The sequence below is a fragment of the Pteropus alecto genome, unplaced genomic scaffold (assembly GCF_000325575.1).
Source record: "Pteropus alecto unplaced genomic scaffold, ASM32557v1 scaffold88, whole genome shotgun sequence".
Taxonomy (NCBI): domain Eukaryota; kingdom Metazoa; phylum Chordata; class Mammalia; order Chiroptera; family Pteropodidae; genus Pteropus; species Pteropus alecto.
In genome coordinates this window covers 6,004,081-6,014,747 of record NW_006494611.1, presented here as the reverse complement: position 1 = coordinate 6,014,747, position 10,667 = coordinate 6,004,081, and the positions used below count along the sequence as shown (strand labels likewise).

General features: G+C 36.5%; 1 protein-coding gene across 24 annotated transcripts in view; it reads right to left on the bottom strand.

Moving 5' to 3' along the window:
* LPP (LIM domain containing preferred translocation partner in lipoma) overlaps positions 1-10,667 on the bottom strand; it is a 613,522-nt gene that overhangs the window by 448,166 nt on the left and 154,689 nt on the right. For all 24 annotated transcript variants that reach the window (XM_025042205.1, XM_025042204.1, XM_015599903.2 and 21 more), the window contains one exon: positions 6,103-6,165. The gene's annotated coding sequence lies outside the window, so the exon portion shown is untranslated. The remainder of the gene's footprint in view (positions 1-6,102; positions 6,166-10,667) is intronic.

The window sequence follows — 10,667 nt, the reverse complement described above, 5'->3', positions numbered from 1 at the left end:
TCCTCCTGCTATCTCAAGGCATGGGTAAGGCATGCCCAGAATGCTGGCAGTGTGCCAGTCATTGTCAGCAAGCCACGGCCTATAGCCTTGAAATTGGTCTCAGGCCTAAAACAATGCTTTTCAAACTCTAATGAGTATACAAACTACCTGGGGATCTTGTTAAAATGCAGATTCTGATTCAGGAGGTCTAAAGTGTGGCCTGAGGTCTGCATTTCTAACAAGCTCCCAGAAGATGTTGATATTCCTGGTCTTCAGACTAAACTTTGAGAAGCAAAGACCCAAAAACTATCAAGATGAAGTTAGGAAATAGAATCTGTAAAAACAGAACAACTGTGCCTGTTTCACTGGGCTATGATGAGGGTTATTAATTATATCAACAATGTTTCTGTGCATTCATTGAACAGCACAAAGACATATCACTTATCACAACAGTTTTGTCAGTCAAGTACGATTTCCGTTTTACAGACAACAAAACCAAGGCTCAAAGAAATCAAGTAATGCATCCAAGGTCACGCAGCTAATAAGACATTTTCCCAATTCAGGCCTATCTGCCTGTCAGTGTGAGTATAAGCCAATAGAAGATAGAAAATCAGAGTAGATATTACTGTGGAGTGCTGGTATGACATCTGGTTCTTGTTTCACCACAGTCTTCCTACCTGTAAGGTGAAGGTGTTGCCCCTGACAATCTCTGAGAGCTCTTCCATCTCTGACACCAGCTTTCACTCTCATGGCTCCCAAGTCTACTCACAGTGAGTCACTAAGCACTGAGCATTAGCTTCACACATATGGCAGTCATTACGTCTTGGCACAATCCAAATTCTAGCTGCTCACATCTGCATTTGTGCTGATCTATGCATGGTCAGAAGTCAATCTCTATTAAAAATCCCACGCTCAATAAAACAGGGAGAAAACAACAAATGGGTTCCCCAAAGCATTGAAATTCCAATTCAGTTGATAACTCACAATATGAGCAGGGTACTATGATCCTAATCACTCTTTGTCTCCTCCTCATCTCACTTACAAAAATAAAGAAATTGAGGCTACTAACCTGATAGAAGTTTTTTAAAGAAAGAAAAAACATTGGTTATTTATAACGCATTTTGCACGATCATCCAACATTTCTTATTCTGCTTTAAGGTGCCAGATAAGCATTTAATTAATTAGTTAATTAATTATAATATAATTGATTTCTAAGGCTTATAGAATTGTTTCATTGTTCCTATTCATATTCAGTATTATCTCAAGGTACTCACCTATTTTGGAGCAGATCTAGATTTATATACAGACTGTGCTACTTATGAGCTTTATGACTTTGAGCAAATTACTCAACCTTTCTGATCTCAATTGCTGCATATTAAAAATGGGAAAAAATAGTTTTCTATTTTATGAGATTGAATGAAATATTGTATTAAAATGGCTAGCATTTAACAGATTCTACATTAGAAGTAATTTGATTGAGTGGATGAATGAACAAATAAAGCAATCAGAATAGAAGTCTCAATATTAAATCTCAACAGTTTGAGACATATAAAAGTCCAGAATCACGCTCATAAATATGGTGACACCCAGAGTAGAACATATAGGTGAACTGTGGGGAAAAAATCCCAGAACGACAGGAAATGTATGTTACCCAAATGCCACCTTCGACTTCCTACATTGAAAATCTTCTTCTGCTTAACTTAGAACATTCGTATGTTCTTCAGAAGGTCTACAAAACTCTCGAAATTACAGACACTATTCTATGCACATGAATATTTTCTATTTAATAGATTCAAATATGAGCTTCCAAATATCTTATAATTCACTCCCCTACTACTGAACACACACGCATACACACATACATACACACAAACTAAGAACAATGGTGTTAGGCAAGTTTCTTGACAGAAAAGGACCTATCAACCAAGAGGAAAACAAGGTTATTTAATAAAACAAGGCTGAGAGATGCAAACATGGTTTATAAAACGTATGGGCAGTGGAATTTATCGGAATACCTTCCAAACCAGAGAAACGGGGTTTGAATTCAAGACCAGCTTTGGCTGCAAACTTGCTATGGGACCTGGGGCAAATCAAAGACTCATGAAAATCAGGGCTGGGAAAAGCTTTGCCCCTCAGCTATTGTACTCTCCTCCTTCTCCCATCTAATAGATAGAGAAACCGAGGTTCAAAGATAGATCATCCCTTCACCAAAGTCATAGCAAAAGAATTAGAGCCAGAATTCGAACCTTGGACTTAGTAAAAAACTTCCACACTCTGCGTCTCAATATTAGGAAGACCAAAATAAGTCTTTAGATACAGTGACCTCCAAGTTATCCTCTAACTAATTAATAATTACTACTCTCTTCTCTGGACCTGGAAATGTCCTGAAAACATGAGTTTGGCAAAGATCATTCCAGCTGCTTCTCAGTCCCAACCCAGTCCCACAACAACAAGGCAGAGAGGTCTAAAACAGTGAGAGATATTATTAATCTTGTGTAGCACAGCAACTGGGAATTGCAGACCTGGAACCAGATTTCATCATGTTGGCCATTACTCTTCTGTCCTCTTGCTTATTAATCATTCATCTGTCTTCTTTTTATTAATGTTCCTACTATGCTTGGTAAACAGCCAACGAGGAGCTCATCCTAAGCTTCCTATCACTCGTTGGATCAGAAAAGAGCAGGAGACAGTGAAGCAAACAGTGGTGACGATGTCAGGGTCAAGGAATCTCTTACAGAAAGGACTGCAGAGGAATCCACATTCTCCTAGTCAACACAGAGCAGAAATCTGCCAGAATTCTCTATTCCACTGCCCCTCTGGATTAATGGAGATGCCTAGAGTCTGTTTCTGTTTTAAGGACATCTCACATCCCTGTGCTGACACTGGTTTTACCTGAAAGACAATGGTCCTTTAAATATTGGGTTGAGAAAGGGCAGTTGATAGAAAAAAAGATTTCTCTCCTAAAACAGAGATAAGACTATGGAGTCAAAAGAATTCTAGTCCAGGATCTACAACTAATCATACCTTAGACAAACTGGATTCCCTCCCTGACCCCGAAAATCTCCATCTTTGAAATGAGAGAATTTGGCTAGATTGATTCTTAAAGTTTCCTCTGGTTCTGACATTCTAACCTCTCCTTACAGGTCAATGACTTAACCTGGAAAAGTCAAACAACAGAACAGAAAAGGAACCGACTGATGTTAACAGTGAATAAGTTCACCAGATACTCTAAAATTAAGACCCAAATAATGGAGTAGAGAAATATAGGGAGAAGATAGATTTTTTTTTTCCTTTCTAACCAGAAACTAAATGTTGCTGAAGGTAGGGAATGACAAATGCATAAATGCCCAATCATAGTGTATGTATAATTCAAATCGCTTACTGCTCTTCCGGTATATAAGAGAATCAAAAGCTAAAAAGAAGAATAGCTTTTTACGTAGGCTCTGTCATAGAGTCATAGGACTTCGCCATGATTTTGGAAAGGTGGCAGCAGGAGAGAGAAAGGACTGGCTAAGAAATAAAATCACAGGTAATAGAAGATTTGACTAGAAGTAATGCCATGATCAACTGGTCCTACTCCATCTGTCATTAGATGACGAAATGGATCCTGGAGAAGGAAAGTGATTTGCCCAAGGTGACAGAGAGAGAACCGAGATTAGAATTAGATTCTCACAACTTCTGGTTCACATACCATAATATAAAACATACTGCTCAACTCCCTAAAATAATGATATCTTATCAAGGTAACTAAGAAAATAATTTAATTTATAACTAATTTAATTTATAACTACTACCTCCACCTCAGAAAACAATTACTAGTTAATTTGACTTAAGGCAGACTAAGGCTGCTTCCATCAAATTTTAATAAACATAGAGACAAGTCCATGAGAATTAATTGGGTGTTATTCATCCTTACGAATGAATCACCCTTACCCTGTAGAAAACAGTAATAATCAACGGTCTACAGGAGGCCAGAGTCTGTTCTTGTTCAAGTACAGATCTTGCCTATTAAAGAACATTGGGTATCAGCTCTAAATAGTAAACAGGGTATACCATTTCAGATTCCATGAAGTGCAGCTTTAAATAGATTTGGTTTGGAAATGGGTCAGGGAACACACCACAGTCAGTGGATCAACATTGAGAGCAGAGAAAAACAATGATTACACTCATTATGTGGGTACCTGTTGACACATCTACTGTCAAGTCTAATTATTTATTTAAACTGTTATTCTTTCTTCATTACTGCCACTGATACCAATTATTACCATAAGATTATTTTAAATTCTACAGCATGTCCCCAGAATATTTACCTCTCCACCTTCCAAATATTATTTGAGAAGTTTTTATCCTTCTCTCCCCACCAGCCCCCACCTGCAAAATATAGAGGATAGATAGATGATAGATAGACAGACAGGTAAAGATAGATTAGATAGATGATTGATAGATGATAGATAGATAGATAGATAGATAGATAGATAGATAGATAGATAGATAGATAGATGATAGATAGATAGATCTAGATAGATAAGAAATCTCTCTTTCTCAAGAGTAATTTTTTATGAATTTTTCAAGCCTTGCTTAAACTCTTCTTTGTAGTTTCAAGATGGGTTTCGGTGGCGGGGGGCGGGGGCATAGTTAACCACTTTTCAAAGTTTATTCTATTAATATTTAACATGAGCATTTGGAGAAAAATTAATATAATAATTGCAGTTTCTAAATGAACGAGTTAGATCTCTGCTTAACAGAGCTATTAAAAACTGTGAAACTACATGTCTACAGTACATTCTTTTCTGATATGTTTATCCATGAAAATACATAAAATACATTAGAAAGGTATCTTTTGCAGGGGCATTTTATGAACTAGAGAGGGACCAAATGACAGGCAGGAGCCATTCCTGTATTTTTAGCCACTAATTTTCTTGTAACCTTCTCTTTTGTAGTCATGAGAATAAAATCTAAACACCACCGGTGGCTGCTGTGTCTGATCTAATTATAGAGGAGTTTCGCAGTCCATACATCACCCACCTTGTTTGCACAAGACGTGTTTTTATTCAGTGTGTATGGGGAATATTAACTTTGAAAACCGTATTAATGCAACACCATAATTTCCATTTAATTCTAAATTTCTAACTCCTACAAATATGGGGCACTTCCAATGAACTTCAATTCTTTCAAAGGTTTGTGTAACTAAAGTCATGTTTACAAGTTCAAGATCATGGAAATAACATACCAAAGGAATTATTAAAATATTCAGCAGAACAAATGTTTGCATTATGTTTATGTTGATATGAAATCTTCCGCAAAGTTATTCTACGAGAACACCGTATTTTCTACTTTACCTCTTTCTTCCTAAGACTTCTAAAAGATATCATATTACATAGCAGAGCTAACTGGGAAGTGTAGACATCAGCTGGTTAGCTGTAACAGAAAACTCACATTTTGCAAATTTTACAACTAGCATGCTTCCTTCAATTTTTTTTCTGGCCTCCATTTTCTTGACAAACTGGAGAAGAATGCATTCTTCTCCAAAAGGCTGATCTCTTTCACAATGATCCCCCAGGAGAGTGAAATGCAGATTATTATGGGTCCTGAGTTTCAAAAAACTCTAACTCATTTTCTTATTCTTAGGTTGTAGCCTTGGATTATGTCTTTTTGAGATGTTTTTTTGAACAGCTAAGAGACAGTGATGGAACAGACTGGTAATGTTTGGCCCCTTCAGAGTCAGATAACTCTGACATCGGTGTAGTGAAAATGCACTCAAGGACCAAGAAACTAGAGAGAAAACCCTCCTGCCACATGCTAGCTGGGATACAAGAAGACGATCAATAAGAACATTCTAGTACATGGCATAATATGGACACTTAAATACTGGTTAAATCTGAATCTTCCCTGTGGCTCATATTTTTGTGCTTTTGGTTCAACCCTAAGAGCTAAGAATTGAAAGGAAAAATTAAATTAAGAAGACATTAAAAAGAGAGCAATTCACTCTCTTAGCCATTTTTCAGGTTTCGGTGCTCATAAAATACCTTTGTGTTTCTTCTGTTGGGAGTGAAATCTACCTTAAACATTATTGACTAAGATGCCCATTAGAATTTCATAAATATGAAGACAATCTCCTCTTACCTCAGATAATAGCTCTTGGAATGGTCAGTGGACACCAGGTTCAGCAAACTGCAATGTTAGTGTCTGTAAATGAAATAGACAAAAATTACTCTTAAGTACGAAGGTATATTTATTTATAAATAATCATAAACACTCATATCTATATAGCAGTTTCTTATTTTGCAAAACATTTTCACATTCACATTATCTTTTTTTCATTTTCACATTATCTTGATTCACCTCACACTAACCTGGTGAAGAAGCAGGAAGACATTATTCTACTCACTTCATAAGGAAACAGAAGCTCGCAAAGGGATAGGGAAGATGAGAAGGGAACTAACATCTTTCTCACAACTGACTTCACAAATGCCATGTGAAATGGGTACTATTGTCCTCATTTAACACATATGGAAACTAAAGTTTAGAAAAAGCAGGTAACTTGCCTAAGACTACACGTTACAGTGCATGGCAGGGTACAAGTTTGGACCCTCTGATCCAGTGGTCTCTCCTAGAATATTAGGGTGGGAACGCACAAACAGCTCATTGACTTGATCCACTAGGCTTGGTGGAAGAGGGAATAATAAAATAAAACTAGCTATTTGACTGACATGAAGAAGCAGGACACACATGTGGGATTTAGAACCAGTCAGACTTATCTTCCTCTTACCAAAGGCCTTAGGCAAGTTACTTAAACTCTGAGAGTCAGTTTTCTCACATGTAAATGAAGATTATAATATCTACTTCATAGCCAAAGATCAGTTAAACTTATTTTGATTTTCCTCCATTATGTCCTATCTGTAGATATGGACAGTGGTGATATACAAAGTGGTAAATTTTTTTCCTATGAGCCCATGTTTATACGATCAAAGAATGATGTTACACGCATGCGATGCTAGAGAATACCTCTGGACTGGGCATTTTGTGCCCCTAGTTTGAAAATACCACAATATTTATCTATGCCTATCTCACATGATTTCCCTAACAACAGCACAAAGAACTTTTATTCCAAAAGGCAAAGCCTCAAAATTTAAAATCAAATATCTCTTCAACACCAAAAAGCAAGAGATACTGCTTAAGTGAAAGACATGCAAGTTTATCTCAAGTCTTTTTAAAGTATGTGCCTATATTGTGCCTTAGGTTCAGAGAGATGGAGCTTCCAACGGGACTGCGACAAAGGAATTTATTTTAATATAATGGATAAATTGATTTAGAAGTATAAGACATCTGGGAAGTTTTAGTAATATATCCCATTTTCATACAGGACTCAAATCAGATTAAGAATAGAACATGGGATTCTAGAATAGAACAATAGGATACCCTACAAGAAATTCTTTTCACATGCCACCAAAATCTTTATAGTGTGAAAAATATTGTATGAGCATTTTATCTCAAATCATCCTCATTATAACCCCAATGAGACCTTTTTACCCTAATTTTACCAATAAGGAAACCAAACTTCAAAGATCACATGGTTAATATGGAACAGGTAAAAATTTAACCTTCTATCTTGACACTAAAACCAGTAAGGACATAATGTAGCCTCCCATTTGGGGGTATTCTAGTTGGAGGGAAAGGGAAAATGACTATATATCACACAAAAGTCAACTGTCAAGGCTCCAAAGCACATTTAGCCTTGAGTCCTACTTCACTCACAAGTAAAAGGAGAAAAGACTTCACATCTGTGGCCTAACCAGAAGGTGACACATTACTGAGTTAATGCCGTGTCACCATGTTTGATGCAGGTTAGCATGAACACTTTCTCAGCTGTCCTCAGTGAAGTTTCAGAGATGCAACATCCTTGTGCAAGCTCTCAAAACACAAGCCACAGAAACAACAGAAGTTAGCATCATTAAATTTTCACGAAGGAACCTTCATCAGTAAGTCTGCATCTTAAGCAGTAGAAAAGCTGAAGCCTTCCAAGCTAAGAAGTTCACCAGCCGTCTTCACATGATTAGAGTACCATGTGTCCTCAGTAACTCCTGAGTATTTCCTAATGCAATGGAGTTTTCTCCACTAGACCCATAAAGACATCTGGGACAACTGACAAATCCCACTCTAGCATCTTGGTATGAAGTCAGTTATCCTTGGCTGCCTCTGTGTATTTTATGACTGCTGATCCAGAACATGGCAGGTCTGCATCCTTTGTCAAACCACCCATCCTCTCCCAAGAAAAATGTTCTCATCCCCAGAAGCAATTACAACCAAAAATAAAGAAACCTGTATAATCAACTCTAACTTATAAAACATCAACCTATTAATTAAAATCTATGCAAAAGCCAGACTCACCAAACCTAGCTAGGACTAATATAGAATAATTGATCATTTTGACTGTATTTTGGGAAAAACAGATGAAAACAAATGAAGCCAGGAAAAAAAAAGAGAGAGAGAGAATGGAAAAGAAAATGATAGGGAATAAGGGGGGGAAAAATGCAGAAAAGAATATAAGGACATGAGAAATGGAAAAGCAAAGAGACCTGTTTCAAGAAGCTTTCACAAACCATGGTATCTTTTTAATTAACCACTGTACCCTAGGACAATTTTTAAGCAACGTTATTCTAGGATGATGATTCTAATGTTATGAACAAAAATTCTAACCACTCGCTAAGACCCATGTAAAGATGCCTCTTAACACCTTTTTACAAGCACTATAGCACAGATGGGAAATATGATAGAACCTGTTAAAACTCTCACTAATCACATAAAAGGGTAAATTTTTAGCCCTGTTGCCCCAGATGTTCTTTCTGAATAGGGACTGTTGTCTTGAAAACACCTGTATGACAATTGAGGACCTGGGTTCCCGCTCTTAGCACTATAATTCCCAAATATTTTAAATTAGAAGTTGTATGAAATATACATTTTTTCTGTTTCTCTTCACAGGTCTTGATCATGCTTATCCCCAAACTACTGTGAAAAGGCCAATAATTATTTTGTCTGGACTCTGTATTTTGGTAAGTTTTACATGGTGGTAAAGATAGTGGTGAAAGGATTACTTAATACTAAGATTTGTTTAAATTAAATAATGTCATAATCTTAAGCATGATTATTAGAGCATCTGTTCCCAAAAGCAATTGAAATATTAGATTAAGCCAAAGGCATTAAATGACAAACATGGAACGTCCCCCATTGCCATCATCAAACCCCATATGAGGAACATTTTTAAATGCACTCTCTCACCTGCCACCCTAAGATACTTATCAAGAATACAACATATTCCATGGCTTATGAATGATTTGGTTGTCTCATTAAAGTAATGTTTGCCAGTATTTAATTGCTTCCCTCCCTGATTTTAATTTCCTCACCTGTCAGCATCTATCAGAGCCACTGAGATCTTCTGACATCCTGGCTGATTGTGTTCAAATTAATCAGATTTTTGAAAAGTAAATTGCTTTGGCCTAAAGGTAATGCGCAACTTCTTCATGTTATATTTATAAGAGTTCTATCAAAGGAACTTATAATCTAGAAATTAAATGAGAGGTTTTAGAAATCCTAAGCAAAAATATCACTAGTACTTTTTTAAAAATCAATCAAAAAGTGCTTACTGAACACATAGCACTTCCCAGCAGTCACTCTGGGGTAAACAGAAGAGAGTAAAACATGAAGCTACCTCAGAAAATTTGGAGAAACAGGTGAAAAATAATTAATTAAGCTAAACTCATGTTTTCTTAAGGAGCTGGCAATCTGGTCACTCAAAAGGTACATTATGTATTTGCATCTGAGACCAGTTATACGTATTATGCTCTCACAGAGATTAATGATTTTACTCTTCACTTCAATACAGTGAGGTACAATCGGTGTTATTGCTAGTAATAGCAGCAGTATTCCCATTTAACAAGTGACAAAGCCGATGCAAAGAATGGTAAAGGAACTCTTTCCTATATACCTGGTTATGGGCAGACCTGATCTTGTGTTCTAAATAAAATCGGAAAATACAGCATGATTACTTTGGAATAGAGAGAGAAAAAATTCTTTGCAAATTCTCCATACATAATTATTCAGTGCTAATTCTTATGCTAATAGCTATCAGTAACAGTGCTTAAGACACTCAGGCACTAAGTTGTTCTATAAGAAGTAAATGAAAGAGAAAGACTTCCTAATGTGTCCTACCACCGTGAGATTATTCTTATGTATATATGTTATTATTCCTACTTTGGATTATGAATATATGGATTCATGCAATAATTAAGTCTCAAAAGCAAGTCTATAATATCACACTTATTTTCAGTTCTTCTACTGGTTCTAAGGCCCCTAAACTAAACAGAAGAACAAAAAACGTTGCATACATGCAATTAGGGATGGGAGGAGGTGGAGTCTAGTGTAACACATGGAACTTAGAAGTTGGTTTTCACAAAAATGCCTTTACAACCAAATATAACCAAACCCTAATATGGGTCTTATTTTTCCAGTGGATTCTGAGCCTCTACTTAACCTTTAAGCATCTCCTCTGCTGTGAAGCTTTTCCCGACCCAGAACGGTTTGTTGAAGCAGCCTTTCTAAAGACTACCTTAATGCCTGTTTTCATATCTAGATCCACTAAAATTACCACACTGTCTTGTCACTTTTATTTGTGTGCCTTGAGAAGAGAAACC